The sequence below is a fragment of the Triticum dicoccoides genome, chromosome 7B (assembly GCF_002162155.2).
Source record: "Triticum dicoccoides isolate Atlit2015 ecotype Zavitan chromosome 7B, WEW_v2.0, whole genome shotgun sequence".
NCBI lineage: Eukaryota > Viridiplantae > Streptophyta > Magnoliopsida > Poales > Poaceae > Triticum > Triticum dicoccoides.
The window spans coordinates 427,585,024-427,602,443 of record NC_041393.1 but is presented as its reverse complement, the minus strand read 5'-3'; positions in this window follow the sequence as shown (position 1 = coordinate 427,602,443).

The window sequence follows — 17,420 nt, the reverse complement described above, 5'->3', positions numbered from 1 at the left end:
CTCTCGATATTTAGGGAGCTATAATAAATATTCCATTTATTTGGAACTAACCAGAACCCACTTGCATTTTATAGTTCTTTTTGTTTTCGGATATTCACATCCTTGCTCTACTCTCCTTTTGACTCCAATTCTTCTTGTGGAGCCTTGATATATTCCAGTGAGTTCATTTGCCAACCTCAGCTTAATTTGGATTTATTTGGACCTCCAAATAAATCCTTTGGCCTCTATTTTATTTTCTTTAAGGGAGAAGGAAAACCTTTTTTTTCTTTTCTCCACTTAACCAGACGACCAGGCCCTGGACGTTTTCCACTCCACTTCACCGGCCTCTAAGGCCCACCTAAACTCCTCCTAACCCTAGCCCGCACCCAGTGCCCGATCCCCAACTCCCTCGATTCCCTCCTGCTTCCCTCACGCCACCACTCTTCCCCATCTCCATGCCCACGCTCCTCCCTCCTCTAGCTCGATCCCTCACCTCTCCCTCGACAGCGCTGCCTGTCGACCGAACCACCCGCGCCGCGCTACTAGCTCCATCCCTGCAGCCCTCCTCCCTTGATCCCGAGCGCCCCAGCGCCGCTCCTCTTGATCCGCCCTAGATCCTCGCCGCAGCCACCCTCCGGCTCCCTTCTGGTGCTCCTCCTGATCACCAATGCCTCCCATGCACCTTCACTTATGTTGCTCGCGCATGCCGCTCGATGCCCTCTGTGCCTCGATCCCCGGTCGCAAGGACCTCGCGCCCGAGGGCCTCATCGACCACCATCGCCTCCGGTTGATGCGGGAGCATCCTAGCGGACCAGACCGCCTCTGCCGCAGCAATCCTCCTTCCTCGCCTCCGCATCCATGCCAGCGCCGCGCCTCCCGCTCCTGCTGCCTGCCTCCGCACTGCGCCATCCGTGAGCGCCTGCAGCTCGCGTCTCCACCCGTCGTCGCCACCTCGTGTGCTCTGCTCATCAACGAGCAGCAGACCCGAGCGCCCGTAGCCTTGTGCGCTCGTGCAAGCCGCCCAGTCCTGCTGCCGGCAACCTCCAGCCGCTCCCGCTTGCAGCTCCTCCACCTCATCTCTGCGGCTTCCTCTATTGCTACCCCGTACAACGCGTTGCTGCTACCACTGGGTCGTCGAGACCGATCCCTCGAGGAACCCCGTGTTCAACTACGCGACGAGCGACAAGTACCACTACAACCCGTCTTCGACTACGTGGATTCACCAAGTACCCTGGACTGCCAAGTTCGTCTACCATCGTCAAGTGAACGACTACCATCACTGTTGACATGAGCCCCTTTTGTCTTTTGGACCAGCAAGAACGGGACGCCAAGACCCGTACCAGAGCGCATGCATCCTCTCCGAGATTTTTGCCAAGTACCACGACGATGCGCCAAGTACCTCGACTTGAACGTCTACGGCTCGTGTACAACTACCATCACCAAGACCGGACCAACAAGTACCCCGACAACGTGTGTACCTCTACTGTCGACCCCGTGGACGTAAAGTTCCTCGCAGTGACCCCGATCCTTTATGGAGTGTGTACGACTATGAAATGTGAACCACTACTTCTGCTACCGTCGCCGTGTGCCACTACTTCCACGACGACCGGCCTGAGAACGTCTACTTCCTCTACGTCAAACCGACGCGTTCCGCCCCGAATGCACACTTCAAGGTATAATCCCGAGACGATCACCCATGGACCGAATGCATGTGTTGTATGAGATGCTCGTGTTTGAACCATGATCGAATTGTCGCTTGCGATGCCCCTCTTTTGCCATGCCACTGTCATGTGGGACACCCGCTATCCAGGATGACTCCCCATCTCTTGCGAGTTCCACACATCCGCACACTTCACTTTTGCATCAGTATGTCAATCGAGTTACCGGGACCGGAATGTTGCCGTGGCACCATTTCTGTTTCGCCGCCGTGGCACCCTTTTCATTCCGCCATGGTGACCAAATGCTTCATAACATGCTCATGTCAACATTTTCATAAAATTGCATATAACTTGCATATGTCATCCGCATCATGTTAACAACATTTAAATGGTTAAAATTGTTGTTTGCATTAAATTACTAAATGACATGTGGGGATTTACCGAAATTGTTGTTTGTTGTTCCGGCCTCATTTAAACTTGCCTAAATAGTTAGTTTAATTATGCTTCACCTCTTGCCATGTTTAACAACATTTCATATTGTTGGGTAGCTTAAACGAGATTAAACTAAATATGTCAATGTGGTGTTTTGTCAATATGTAACTCATTGTATATTGAGCTCCACTTAATTTGTAGTGTTGTTTGTGCACTTTTTCATGCCATGCATATTTAAACCGGCCATGCATCATACTTGATTGTGCATCACGCCATGTTTATGTGATGGTTGTTTACCATGTTCTTTGCTTCTTTCCGATTGCGCTTCTCCTTGATAGTTCCGGTAACGTTGCGTTTGTGAGGATTCGTTCGACTATGTTGGTTCGTCTACTTCATGGATTCCGTCTTCTTCCTTGCGGGATCTCAGGCAAGATGACCATTACCCTCGATATCACTTCTATCTTTGCTTGCTAGTTGTTCATTCTATCGCTATGTCGCGCTACTTACCACTTGTTTATCATGCCTCCCATATTGCCATGTCAAGCCTCTAACCCACCTTCCTAGCAAACCGTTGTTTGGCTAAGTTACCACTTTTGCTCAGCCCCTCTTATAGCGTTGCTAGTTGCAGGTGAAGTTGAAGATTGCTCCATGTTGGAACATGATTATGTTGGGATATCACAATATCCCTTATTTCAATTAATGCATCTATATACCTGATAAAGGGTGGAAGGCTCGACCTTATGCCTGGTGTTTTGTTCCACTCTTGCCACCTTAGTTTCCATCATACCGGTGTTATGTTCCTTGATTTTGCGTTCCTTACGCGGTTGGGTTTATGGGAACCCCTTTGACAGTTCACTTTGAATAAAACTCCTCCAGCAAGGCCCAACCTTGGTTTTACATTTGCCTAACAACCTATTACCTTTCCCTTGGGTTTTCACGAGCCCGAGGGTCATCTTTGTTTTAACCCCCTCGGGCCAGTGCTTCTCTAAGTGTTGGTCTGAACTGGGTAGCCTGCAGGGCCACCTCGGGGAAACTTGAGGGCTTGTTTTACTCGTAGCTTGTCCCATCCGGTGTGCCCTGAGAATGAGATATGTGCAGCTCTTATCGGGATTTGTCAGCATAGTCGGGTGGTCTTGCTGGTCTTGTTTTACCATTGTCGAAATGTCTTGTAACCGAGATTCCGAGACTGATCGGGTCTTTCCGGGAGAAGGAATATCCTTCGTTGATCGTGAGAGCTTGTGATGGGCTTAGTTGGGACACCCCTGCAGGGTATAAACTTTTGAGAGCCGTGCCCGCGGCTATGTGGCAGATTGGAATTTGTTAATATCCGATTGTATAGAACTTAACACTTATCTTAATTAAATGCATCAACCGTGTGTGTAGCCGTGATGGTCTCTTTTCGGTGGAGTCCGGTTAGTGAACACAGTTTGGGTTATGTTTGAACGTAAGTAGTTTCAGGATCACTTCTTGATCAGTTCTAGCTTCACGACCGTTGCGTAGCTTCTCATCTTACACTTGTTCTCGTAAGTTAACTACCATATTTGCTTAGCGCTTGCTGCAACTCCACCTCATTACCACATCCTTCCCATAAGCTTAATTAGTCTTGATCTCGCGGGTTTTGAGATTGCTGAGTCCTTGTGACCACAGATACTACCAAAATAGTTGCAGGTGCCGATGATACCAGTGCAGGTGATGCTACCGAACTCGAGTGGTAGTTCGACGAGGACCTTGATCGTTACTATGTTTCGGTTCCCGATGATCAGTAGTGGAGCCCAGTTGGGATGAACGGGGATCTAGCATTTGGGGTTATCTTCTTTTCATTTGGATTTGTCCGTAGCCGGACTATGTGTGTACTCTGAATGATGTATGAATTATATGATCTTTGTGTGAAGTGGAAATTCTAAGCCAACTTTATTTATCCCTTTCTTGTTCATTACATTCGATTGTGTGAAGATGACCCTTCTTGCGACAAAACCACAATGCGGTTATGCCTCTAAGTCGTGCCTCGACATGTGGGAGATATAGTCGCATCGTGGGCGTTACATGGTATCAGAGCAGGTCTGGCTGTAGAGCGTCCTAGTCCGCCGGAATGTTAGAAAACATAGTGTAGGGTCTGGTTGTTGCCATTGCTTGTTGCATTTGGTTGTTGCATTTTTTTTGCTGCATATAGTATTATTCAGTTACCCCTAACCCCTGTTTCGTGCATAGATGGCGGTCAGCTTCCATGAGTTCAGTGCCCTCCCCAGAATCCCCGGTGTTCTTCCTATTGCGTTCAGTCCCACTCCTGCACCTCTTAGCTTTGCCACCCTCCTTGGCGACATGTGGTATAACATTTATTCCCGCGGAGATCCACCCCATTATCAAGTATCCCAGTTTTCTGTCGGAGGAAGAATCCTGGAGTATGTTGCTCGTGTTCATCTGTCAGCCCCGATTCCAGTTGGTAAGAGCACCTAAGTTTCCATGGTGGTTACGGCGCTACTCCCGAGCGTGTCGTTTGATGACCCACAAGTATATGGGGTCAATTGTCGACTTTTCAATAAGTAAGAGTATCGAACCCAACGAGGAGCAGAAGGAAATGACAAGTGGTTTTCAGCAAGGTATTGTCTGCAAGTGCTAAAATTGTAAGTAGCGGAGTAGTTTGATAGCAAGATAATTTGTAACGAGCAAGTAACGAAAGTAGTAACAAAACTGCAACAAGGTAGCCCAATCCTTTTGAGGCAAAGGACAGGCCAAAACGATTTCTTATGATAAGCAAAATGTTTTTGAGGGTACACGGGAATTTCGTCTAGTCACTTTCATCATGTTGGCTTAATTCATGTTCGGTACTTTGATAATTTGATATGTGGGTGGACCGGTGCTTAGGTGCTGTTCTTACTTGAACAAACCTCCTACTTATGATTAACCCTCTCACAAGCATCTCCAACTATGAGAAAAGTATTAAGAATAAATTCTAACCATATCATTAAACTTTTTGATCCAATCGGCCCCTTACGGAATAGCGCATAAACTGGGGTTTAAGCTTCTGCCACTCTCGCAACCCACCATCTAATAACTACTCCACAACGCATTCCCTTAGGCCCAAATATGCGGAAGTGTCATGTAGTCGACATTCACATGACACCACTAAGAGAATGGCAACATACATATCATCAAAATATTGAACACATACCAAGTTCACATGATTAATTGCAACATGATTTCTCCTGTGACCTCAAGAACGAAAGTAACTACTCACAAATGATAAACATGCTCAAGATCAGAGGGGTATTAAATAGCATAATGGATCTGAACATATAATCTTCCACCAAATAAACCATATAGTAATCAACTACAAGATGTAATCAACACTACTAGTCACCGACAAGCACCAATCTATAGTTTTGATACAAAGATTGAACACAAGAGATGAACTAGGGTTGATGAAGATAGCCCTCTCCAAGATGGGAGAGTTGTTGGTGATTTCCCCCTCCGGGAGGGAAGTTTCCCCGGCGGAATCGCTCCGTCGGAGGGCCAACGTGCTCCTGCCCAAGTTCCGCCTCGAGGCGGCGACACTTCGTCCAGAATGTCCTCCTCTGATTTTTTCTAGGTCAAAATGACTTATATACCAGAAGATCGGCACCAGAGGTGGGCTGAGGAGGGCAACACCCACCAGGGCGCGCCTGGGCCTCCTGGCATGCCGGATTGGGTTCTGCCCACCTGGTGGCCCCCCTCTAGTACTTATTTGCTCCAATATTTATTAAATATTCCATAAAAATTCCTCGAGATGTTTCAGCTCATTTGGAGTTGTGCAGAATATGTAGCTTGATGTAGCTTTTTCATCCAGATTTCTAGTTGTCAGAATTCTCCCCCTTGGTGCATACCTTGCATATTATGAGAGAAAAGGCATTAAAATTACTCCAAAAAGCATTATTATACAATGACACAACATAAATAATAGTAGGAAAACATGATGCAAAATGGAGGTATCAACTCCCCCAAGCTTAGACCTCGCTTGTCCTCAAGCGAAACCCGAAATCGAAAAACATGTCCACATGCTTAGAGAGAGAGGTGTCGATCAAAACAAAATACGGACATAGCAGCATCATGTGACTTATTATAACAGCAAAAAACTTTAATATAAAACTTTTATCATGGAACTTTTATCATAGACTTCTCATAAATAAGTGACAATTCATCACAACATCGAAGTATAAAGCATAAACTCTATTGGAAACTGACAAACTATGTTGTTAGTCAACTTTGCAACTACAATTCATCATTTTTTTCAGGAAGGGTCACGTATCGGAGCCTTTAGGCAAGTCCACATACTCAACCATCATTTAGTCTTCTATGATTGCTAATACTCACCGCGTACACATGAGCAGAACATTTCAACTGGACACAAAGAAAGATAGGGGCTTATAGTTTCGCCTCCCAACACACTCACCTCAAGGTGATGTCAACAATAATAGCTTATGCCACCTGATACATCTCCAACGTATCTATAATTTATGAAGCATTCATGCTATATTATTATCTGTTTTGGATGTTTACGGGCTTTATTATACACTTTTATATTATTTTTGGGACTAAACTATTAACCGGAGGCCCAACCCAAATTGTTGTTTTCTTGCCTATTTCAGTGTTTCGAAGAAAAGGAATATCAAACAGTGTCCAAACGGAATGAAACCTTCGGGAAAGTTATTTTTGGAACGGAAGCAATCCAGGGGACTTGGAGTGCACGTAAGGGAAGCTTTGAGGTGGCCATGAGGCAGGGAGGCGTGCCCCCACCCTCGCGGGCCCCTCGTGGCTCCCCTGACCGACTTCTTTCGCCTATATATGTCCATATACCCTAAAAACATCGAGGACAACAATAGATCAGGAGTTCCGCCACTGCAACCCTCCGAAGCCACCAGAAACCTCTCGGGAGCCTGTTTCGGCACCCTGCCGGAGGGGGAATCCATTACCAGTGGCTATCTTCATCATCCCGGTGCTCTCCATGACGAGGAGGGAGTAGTTCACCCTCGGGGCTGAGGGTATGTACCAGTAGCTATGTGTTTGATCTCTCTCTCTCTCTCTCTCTCTCTCTCTCTCTCGTGTTCTTGATTCAACACGATCTTGATGTATTGCGAGCTTTGCTATTATAGTTGGATCTTATGATGTTTCTCCCCCTCTACTCTCTTATAATGAATTGAGTTTTCCCTTTGAAGTTATCTTGTCGGATTTGAGTCTTTAAGGATTTGAGAACACTTGATGTATGTCTTGCCGTGCTTATCTGTGGTGACAATGGGATATTCACATGATCTACTTGATGTATGTTTTGGTGATCAACTTGCGGGTTCAATGAACTTATGCATAGGGGTTGGCACATGTTTTCGTCTTGACTCTCCGGTAGAAACTTTGGGGCACTCTTTGAAGTACTTCGTGTTGGTTTGAATAGATGAATCTGAGATTGTGTGATGCATATCATATAATCATGCCCACGGATACCTGAGGTGACATTGGAGTATCTAGGTGACATTAGGGATTTGCTTGATTTGTGTCTTAAGGTGTTATTCTAGTAGGAACTCTATGATAGATCGAACGGAAAGAATAGCTTCGTGTTATTTTACTATGGACTCTTGAATAGATCGATCAGAAAGGATAACTTTGAGGTGGTTTCGTACCCTACAATAATCTCTTCATTTGTTCTCTGCTATTAGTGACTTTGGAGTGACTGTTTGTTGCATGTTGAGGGATAGTTATATGATCCAGTTATGTTATTATTGTTGAGAGAACTTGCACTAGTGAAAGTATGAACCTTAGGCCTTGTTTCCTAGCATTGCAATACCGTTTACGCTCACTTTTATCATTAGTTACCTTGCTGTTTCTATAATTTCAGATTACAAAAACCTATTTCTACCATCCATATTGCACTTGTATCACCATCTCTTCACCGAACTAGTGCACCTATACAATTTACCATTGTATTGGGTATGTTGGGGACACAAGAGACTCTTTAGTTGGTTGCAGGGTTGTTTGAGAGAGACCGTCTTCATCCTATGCCTCCCACGGATTGATAAACCTTAGGTCATCCACTTGAGGGAAATTTGCTACTGTCCTACAAACCTCTGCACTTGGAGGCCCAACAACGTCTACAAGGAGAAGGTTGCATAGTAGACATCAAGCTCTTTTCTGGCGCCGTTGCCGGGGAGGTGAGTGCTTGAAGGTATATCTTTAGATCTTGCAATCGAATATTTTTGTTTCTTGTTTTATCACTAGTTTAGTTTATAAAAGAAAATTTCAATAAAAAGGGAATTGAGTTTATCTCATACGCTTCATCTTTTTAATATCTTTCGTAAGTATGATGAAAAGGAAAATTGTGCTCAAGTGCTAGAAGAAGAAGTCTATAAAATGTTTGGCACTAAATATTTGAATGATGAGCATGATTGCAATGTTGTTAGTATGAACTCCTTGAATATCCATAGTACTAATGATGATTGCACTAGTGATGATGAAAATGTCTCTTATAAGCATGTCGATTTTTGTGGAGTGTATTGGGTTTGCATGTACACACCAAATAGGGAAGATAGATATGGCAAGAGGCATAAGCATTTAGAAACTAAATGGTTGCAAGAAAGGCTAAATGTGAGTGCTGAAAATTTAAATTTCCTTTGTCGTACTTTTGAACTTTGCAATGAACGTGGTCATTTACATCTCCGATGCAAATTGTTTCATGATCGAATCGTGTCCAAAAATTGTGATGAAATGATTTCCTTTGCACATCATAATGAACTTAGTTTGCTTTTGGGTTATGAAGAAATGAAACGTTTAATTAAGGACCTTCCAGAATTTGCCCATAAGAAATTCCTTGATATTGATCTAGAGAAGATTTATTTGTATCGTGTGGTGAATTGCATTGAAAATCCTTATATTGCTAATTACCTAAAGAAAAGAAAGCAAATAGAAGATGAAGAGAATACTAATGAAAGCGAAGAGACTTCCCAATAGCGTCCTATTATTTCTTATGATGAATCAGGTAACGAGGATGAGCTTTCTATTCAACCAATCTCATCAATAAGGAGCTCAGAGAAGAAGGTTGAACCCACACGTAATGTGAAGAAGAAAAAGAAAAGACGGAGAATCAAAGGTAAAAAGGTATCCCTCCCAAATGATGTTGCTCCTACTACTCTTTGTGATGATGATAATTGCTATACTATTGGTGCTATCCGTACTATTAATGATGAGAGTGATTATGCTTATGATATGAAAGGTCCCAAGCTTGGGGAAGCTATGTTTGATGAGGATGACATATTTGAGAATATATTTTCTGCAATTAATGTTTGTCCCAAGCTTGGGGATGCTATGTTTAATGAAGATGATATTTTTAGCATCCCAAGTTTTGATATGCAAAGTTGTTATGATGATAGCATCCCTCTTACCTATGATGATTATATTGATGAAAGTGGGTTTGGAAGAGTGTCAACTTTAGGAAGTAATGATCCCACTATTTTGGAGGATGTTGAATCTTGTAATATTTATGAAAGTGGATTTGGAGAGGTCATGACTTTATTTAGTGATGAATCCACTACTTTGGAAGAGGTTTCAATTGATTATGTTGAGAACAAAGTTGCTACTTATGATGATTATTGTGATGAAACTTATGCTATAAAAAGTAGTGATGATTATTTTTATAAAACTTGTCATGATTATGATTACCCTTTTTCTGAACATTACTCTTTTAATGTGGAAACAATTTATAGTATTCGAGTCTCTTATGATACTCCCACTATCCCGAATGAGAATAGTTTTGCTTATGTGGAGAGTAGTAAATTTTCTATGCAAGTAGATCATGGAAAGAATGCTTTAGGTGCTGGTTATATTGTTGAATTCATTCATGATGCTACTGAAAATTATTATGAGGGAGGAACATATGCTTGTAGGAATTGCAATAATATCAAGTTTCCTCTCTATGTGTTGAAAATCTTGAAGCTATGCTTGTTTTACCTTCCTATGCTAGTTGATTATTGTTCCCAATAAGTTGTTTGCTCACAAAATCCCTATGCATAGGAAGAGGGTTAGACTTAAATGTGCTAGTCATATGCTTCATGATGCTCCCGTTATGTTTCAATTCTTATCTTTTATGTGAGCATCATTGTCATCATCATGCCTAGCTAGAAAGGCATTGAAGAAAAGCGCTTATTGGGAGACAACCCAATATTTACCTTTACTATTTTTGTGTGTCCACATGATTATGCTGCTGTAGTAATCATGTTTTATTGCCTTTTGTTTAATAAAGTGCCAAGTAAGACCTTTGGATAGCTTACGGCGATAGTTGTGTTGATCCTCACTACAAAAAAATACACTTCCGTGATGATACGTGTTTGTCACAGTAGGTCGCATTTTTTGTCATGCATGTACATCGATGACAATTTTATGACAGAATCAAGATAGTCATACATGTGCTGTCGTAGAAGTGTTCCATGACATTACTAAAATTATCATCATGGAAGTGTCCACTTCCATGACGATAAATCACGCGTCACAGAAGTGCTTTCGTCAAGGGTGACCGACACGTGGCATCCACCGTAACGGAACGCCGTTAAGTAATCGGGTCGGATTTTGGATCTGATAACCCGTTAACAGCCCGGACCAATGGGAAATTTCCACATGTAAAATTCTGATTGGTCGAAGGGAACACCCGTCAGCTCGTCAGTGGGCTAGATGTCGCCCGGTCATTGGAGGAGACATGCCTATGATACGTCGACACATTGCTGGGCCCAACAGAGGCCCATATAGGTTAAAAAGGCTGGCCCAGTCAAAGGCCCGTAGTACTTAATCAGGTACTAATGGGACAACCCAATAACGACCTGCTTAATAAAGGCCCATTTACGGCCCAAAGCCAGATCTGGCCCGTTAATTGTTCACCCAATATTTGGTCCCATTTACAGCCCGAAGCCAGATCTGGCCCGTTAATTGTTCGCCCAATATTTGGGCCCATTTGCGGTCCGAAGCCAGATCTGGCCCGTTAATTGTTCGCCGAATATTTGAGCCCAACTACAGCCCAGTGACTTTCGGCCTGTTAGAGGCCTTATGTAGACATGGGCCCATTTCAGCCCGATGTGACTTTCGGCCTGGGAATGGCCCGTGCTGCCCATGGGCCATATATGGTCCGACGGGACATCGGGCCCACTAATGGCCCATGCTAAAGGTGGCAACAGTTAATCCCAACATGACTTTGGGCCAGTTAAAGGCCTGTCGCGTAATTCAGCCCGTTGATGCCTGTACTAAGCTTTCGGCCTCTTAAAGGCCCATGATATCAGTGGGCTAACTAAGGCCCGAGATATGTTTCGGCCTGGTAACGACCCGTGAGCTAACTGGGCCCAAAAAGGCCAGTCTACATTTCGGCTGGTTGAAGGCCCGTCGACGACTAGTGAAAATTGAGGCCCAACATGCATTTTGGCCTGCTAAAGGCCCGTGGCTTGATCTTGGCCGTAACAGGCCAGTACAATATTCAGCCTATTAATGGCCCAATTTTACCTGGGCCAAACTAAGCGCTGGGTCGACAAAAGGCCCAACTAAAATATAGGCCAGTGTAAGTTTGGGCCTGCCGCAATGTGTGAAGGCCCCAATCATTCGGGCCCAAGAAAGACGCAGAACGGCCCAATTGTGGCCCGCTAAAAACCAGGTTCGTTAGAGTCGAATGTTTCGGCCCGGTCGACTACATCTGATTTTTTTCAGATAGCGAATGATGGCAGTAACTAGTAGGAATTAAGAACAAACCTACTCTATACAATAAAGAAATTACGGCATAGTAACTAAGAATAAACCTACACTATACAATAAAGGATTTAAGGTTTATTACATCCACTAGGCATCGAAGTTCGCCACCAATGATCATAAAGCGCAACGAAGAAGCAGATTACAAAAACTGGGCACCATTGTAGCGTAACAAAATAATACTGAACCAAGACCACTTCCAAGACAGTTCAAGAAAGATTAGCCTTGCGGGGGAACTGCTGTGCAAGCTGCTGAGCAAGGCTGTGAGACCGGCCTAGCATGTCGGTCATAGCTTCCAGGTGTAGCTGTTTAGCGATGAGGTTCTCCTTGGTGTTCTTCGCAATCTTTCTTACAAATAGGACTTCAAGTCGAAGTTGAGTTGCAAAATGCCTTTCTGCTAGAACTTGGGACTGAGGAAGTCGAACTGATTCAGACAACGAATTCTGTGAGCTTGTCTGACTGTTAGTCTCAAGTAACTTGAACACTGCATCAAGACAAGACTTTGGGGTTGTATCGCTATCTTCAAGATGTTTTGCCTTCTTTGCTGCAATATATGTTGGGTTTGTCACACAGCCTTCAGCAGACTTGTGCATGCCATCAGGCATATCAACCTGAAATAAAGCAGAGAGATGACAGGTTTTGCACGTGTATAAACAAAGATGATAACTGTGCTGTCAATTCCATCCAATTTCAAATTAGAAAATAAAGAGTAAGTTCAAAATATCAATAGCATAATTTGGCATTGTTCATAATGCGGGGAGCTTCACCACACTACTGGATTACCATGTCAACATAACAAGCATAGATGAAGGGAAAAGAAAATCATTATATCTATTTTGGATAATGTGCATGGCATGTTGTTCATATCATCAGCCACATTAGTAAGATAAAACAGGAGATGACAAGGTGCAAACGTGGGCTGCTTCACCACACACTGGATTATAGATCCATAAAAACAAGCATACATATAGGGAGTATTAAGTAATTTTCATGGTATGAATAAGGAATTTGGTTTTGCAAGTAAAACTTAGAACTTACGGTTCTTGCGAACATACATTTTGGAAGAAACAGCAAACTAAACAGCAGTAAACGATAGGGAGTATGAGCAAATTAAACAGCAGTTGAGGATAAATGCTTTAGAAGGATTGACTTACATCAACAGTTAACACCGGCTTTATAATGCCCTTCTCCATGTCAAGGGAAGGATAACTCAAGAATTTTAGCACAAAATCTTCTTCATAAGCATTGCCTGTACTCTACATTTTGTAGAGAGTAATAATAGATATGATAATACTGGAAGGGATAGAGGATAATGAAGATAAGATGCAGATTGATGCTACATAATCAACTACCAATCCCTGGAAGTACAAGCGTTACACGAAAAAATGTACTGGCAAGAGCAATGGGCTACACTTCTACACTGGCATTGTCTGTGTATTCTACTTGTTGGTAAGATTAAATACAGATCTGGTCTTTTTTAGTAAATGGTGGACGAGGGTGATAAGATGCAGAATGCTACAAAATGAACCAATCCCTCTTCCCATAATACAAGAGTGTTTTGAACACTGGTGTACTGTACAAAATGTTCTTATATTATGGGACGGAGGGAGTAGTTGTTACTGTAAGTATAGTGATAGACCACGTTCAGTCCTTACAAGAGGACTGCTGAGCTAAACCTCTTCAAAAGCATTGGGTTGATTCTAAATTTATGTAAGAGTCCATACGGATCTTATAATGTCCACCAAATGGACGATTACGAGGCTAACATGTGCAGTGATGCTGCATAATCAAACAGCTATGAAAGTAGTATGGTCATATAGGGCAAGAGGTACTGACAAGAGCAATGCAGTGTGCAATATAGTTGCGAGATTCTATGGTCCCTTGAGAATGAATGTTCTTCTGCTAACAGTTTTCGTACAAGTGAGACATTAAGGCAAATGCAGAAATGTAGTTCAAATTGTGATGTGACATCATAGACAGTACCTTACGCTGCAGCCAAGACCAATGTGTAACAAGATTATTCCAGTCACCGTCGGATAAATGTAGCACCAAAGACTTTACAGAAATTTCGTTCAGAGGCTTGCCATCGAAGTGCGCTTGCCTCAGGTAGGAACGATACTTCATCAACGATTGCACGAAAAGCGCAACCAACCCTTGCTCGTCATCACAATCCAGTTTGCTCCTTGCCTATTTAAAAGATGAAATCTTGTGTCTTCTGTCAGTAGAAACATATGCAGTAATGACCATGAATAACATTAGTACATTACTTACGCGTAAGTTGCGGAGGAAGACTGGAAATTGTTCTGTGTATGCGGTATAATCTTTCCATGAAGGAAAGATGCACACAAAGTTCCTGACAACAACATATGCTTCGTCTTCTAAACTGGGAAGAAATGGCACATGGGTCCTATTTGCTGCAATTGGGGTTCTCTCTGGTTCGAAAAGGGTTTTGGCAACTGGATTTTGTGTACTCTTTGCTAGAATAGGGGTTTTGCATCGTATAGTTGGTGCTATGTCAACTGGCATAATCATACTGTTTGCTGCAGTTGGGGTCTGCTGAGTTGGGGCATCAGAAATGACCAGTGTAGTAGGGCTAGAGTCTGCTAGAGTTGGGGTGTTTTGTGCGTCAGATGATATTGCAACTAAACCTAATGGGCTATTTGATTTATCAGGTGCCACTACCTTTTACAAATACTTTGCTTGTGCTCCTCCACGATCAGCAATCGCCCTCTTCCTTTTGAACATCTGATACACAAGAACAACATTTGAATGGGTAAATATGGCATGATGACAGATGGAATATGTACAGAAAATGGATAGGCAGGGCGTATTCACATACACGATGTGTAAACTAAGCTAATGGCAGTTCAACAAAGTAGAAGGAGTGCAAAGCATCAGTTGCAAGATATGTGCGAGCAATGTAACCTTGGAAAGTTAGAGCAAGTACCTTGATGGGTGAATAAGATAGGGCATCTTCCTCTGACTCCTCCACTAGGGAGCTACATTGACTTAGGTCTCCCTCTAGCTCAGAATCACTGTTAGGATCATATTCTGAGCATGAATCTGTAGGTGGGGAGCGTTTGCATTGCATTGCATCCAGACTTGATTTCAGTCCCTTAATGCCAAGTTTGACAACCATGGCATTGTTCTGTTTTATTCTTTTCATGCGCGCAAGCTCATAATCATTATGATATTGTTCAGAATCTGAGATTCATGAAAACATAAAAAGTAGTCAGATTATCTAGGGAATGCGTTGCGGATTCAACTCGAAGAGTGCCTCCCTATAAACCCCTGCATATGCAAAGTTCACCCCCTAACCGTGCTGAGCAGACCACACACAGAAATACAAACCCCTTATGTCTCTATAACAGGCAGGCACACATTTCAAAACTGAAGTAGGAACACTAGTATCATATGAAATTCGTATTTGAACAAATAAACTAAGCAATTATGAGTGGCATAATGTTTAGCTTCAAGGGTGGAGTGTTGGTAGTGCGACACAAAGCAAGTAGGCAGATTGTATTCCATGTAAAAGATCGAAACCTATGTAAAAGCTGGAAACACTACAAAAAAATACACTTCTGTGATGATACGTGTTTATCACAGTAGGTCACGTTTTTTGTCATGCATGTACATCCATGACGATTTTATGACCGAATCAAGATAGTCATACCTGTGCTGTCGTAGAAGTGTTCCATGATATTACCAAAATTATCATCACGGAAGTGTCCACTTCCATGACGATAAATCGCGCGTCACAGAAGTGCTTTCGTCAAGGGTGACTGACACGTGGCATCCACCATAATGGAACGCCGTTAAGCTATCGGGTCAGATTTTGGATCCGATAACCCGTTAACAGCCCTGACCAATGGGAAATTTCCACGTGTAAAATTCTGATTGGCCGAAGGGAACACCTGTCAGCTCGTCAGTGGGCCAGATGTCGCCCATCCGTTGGAGGAGACATGCCTATGATACGTCGACACGTGGCTGGGCCCAACAGAGGCCCATATAGGTTAAAAAGGCCGACCCAGTCAAAGGCCCATAGAACTAATCAGGTACTAGTGGGCCAGCCCAATAAAGGCCCATTTACGGCCCGAAGCCAGATCTGGCCCGTTAATTGTTCACCCAATATTTGGGCCCATTTACGGCCCGAAGCCAGATCTAGCCCGTTAATTTTTCGCCCAATATTTGGGCCCATTTGCGGTCCGAAGCCAGATCTGGCCCGTTAATTGTTCGCCGAATATTTGGGCCCAACTACAGCCCAGTGACTTTTGGCCTATTAGAGGCCTGATGTAGACATGGGCCCATTTCAGCCCGGTGTGACTCTCGGCCTGGGAATGGCCCGTGGTGCCCATGGGCCATATATGGTCCGACGGGACATCGGGCCCACTAACGGCCCGTGCTAAAGGTGGCAACAGTTAAGCCCAACGTGACTTTGGGCCTATTAAAGGCCTGTCGCGTAATTCTGCCCGTTGATACCTGTACTAAGCTTTCGGCCTCTTAAAGGCCCATGATATCAGTGGGCCAACTAAGGCCCAAGATATGTTTCGGCCTGGTAACGGCGCGTGAGCTAACTGGGCCCAAAACGGCCCGGTCTACATTTCGGCCTGCTGAAGGCCCGTCGACGACTAGTGAAAATTGAGGCCCAACATGCATTTTGGCCTGCTAAAGGCCCGTGGTTTCATCTCGACCGTAACAGGCCAGTACAATATTCAGCCTGTTAATGGCCCAACGCTACCTGGGCCAAACTAAGCGCTGGGTCGACAAAAGGCCCAACTAAAATATAGGCGGTGTAAGTTTGGGCCTGGCACAATGTGTGAAGGCCCCATTCATTCGGGCCCAAGAAAGACGCAGGCCGGCCCAATTGTGGCCCGCTAAAAACCTGGCCCGTTAGAGTCGAATGTTTCGGCCCGGTCGACTACATCTGATTTTTTTTTTCAGATAGCGAATGACGGCAGTAACTAGTAGGAATTAAGAACAAACCTACTCTATACAATAAAGAAATTACGGCATAGTAACTAAGAATAAACCTACACTATACAATAAAGGATTTAAGGTATATTACATCCACTGGGCATCGAAGTTCACCACCAGTGATAATAAAGCGCAACAAAGAAACAGATTACAGAAATTGGGCACCATTGCATCGTAACAAAATAATACTGAACCAAGACCACTTCTAAGACAGTTCAAGAAAGGTTAGCCTTGCGGGGGAACTGCTGCGCAAGCTGCTGAGCAAGGCTGTGAGACCGGCCTAGCATGTCGGTCATAGCTTCCAGGTGTAGCTGTTTAGCGATGAGGTTCTCATTGGTGTTCTCCGCAATCTTTCTTAGAGATAGGACTTCAAGTCGAAGTTGAGTTGCAGAATGCCTTTCTGCTAGAACTTGGGACTGAAGAAGTCGAACTGATTCAGACAACGAGTTCTGTGAGCTTGTCTGACTATTAGTCTCAAGTAACTTGAACACTGCATCAAGACAAGACTTTGGGGTTGTCTCGCTATCTTCAAGATGTTTTTCCTTCTTTGCTGCAATATATGTTGGGTTTGTCTCACAACCTTCAGCAGACTTGTGCATGCCATCAGGCATATCACCCCTGAAATAAAGCAGAGAGATG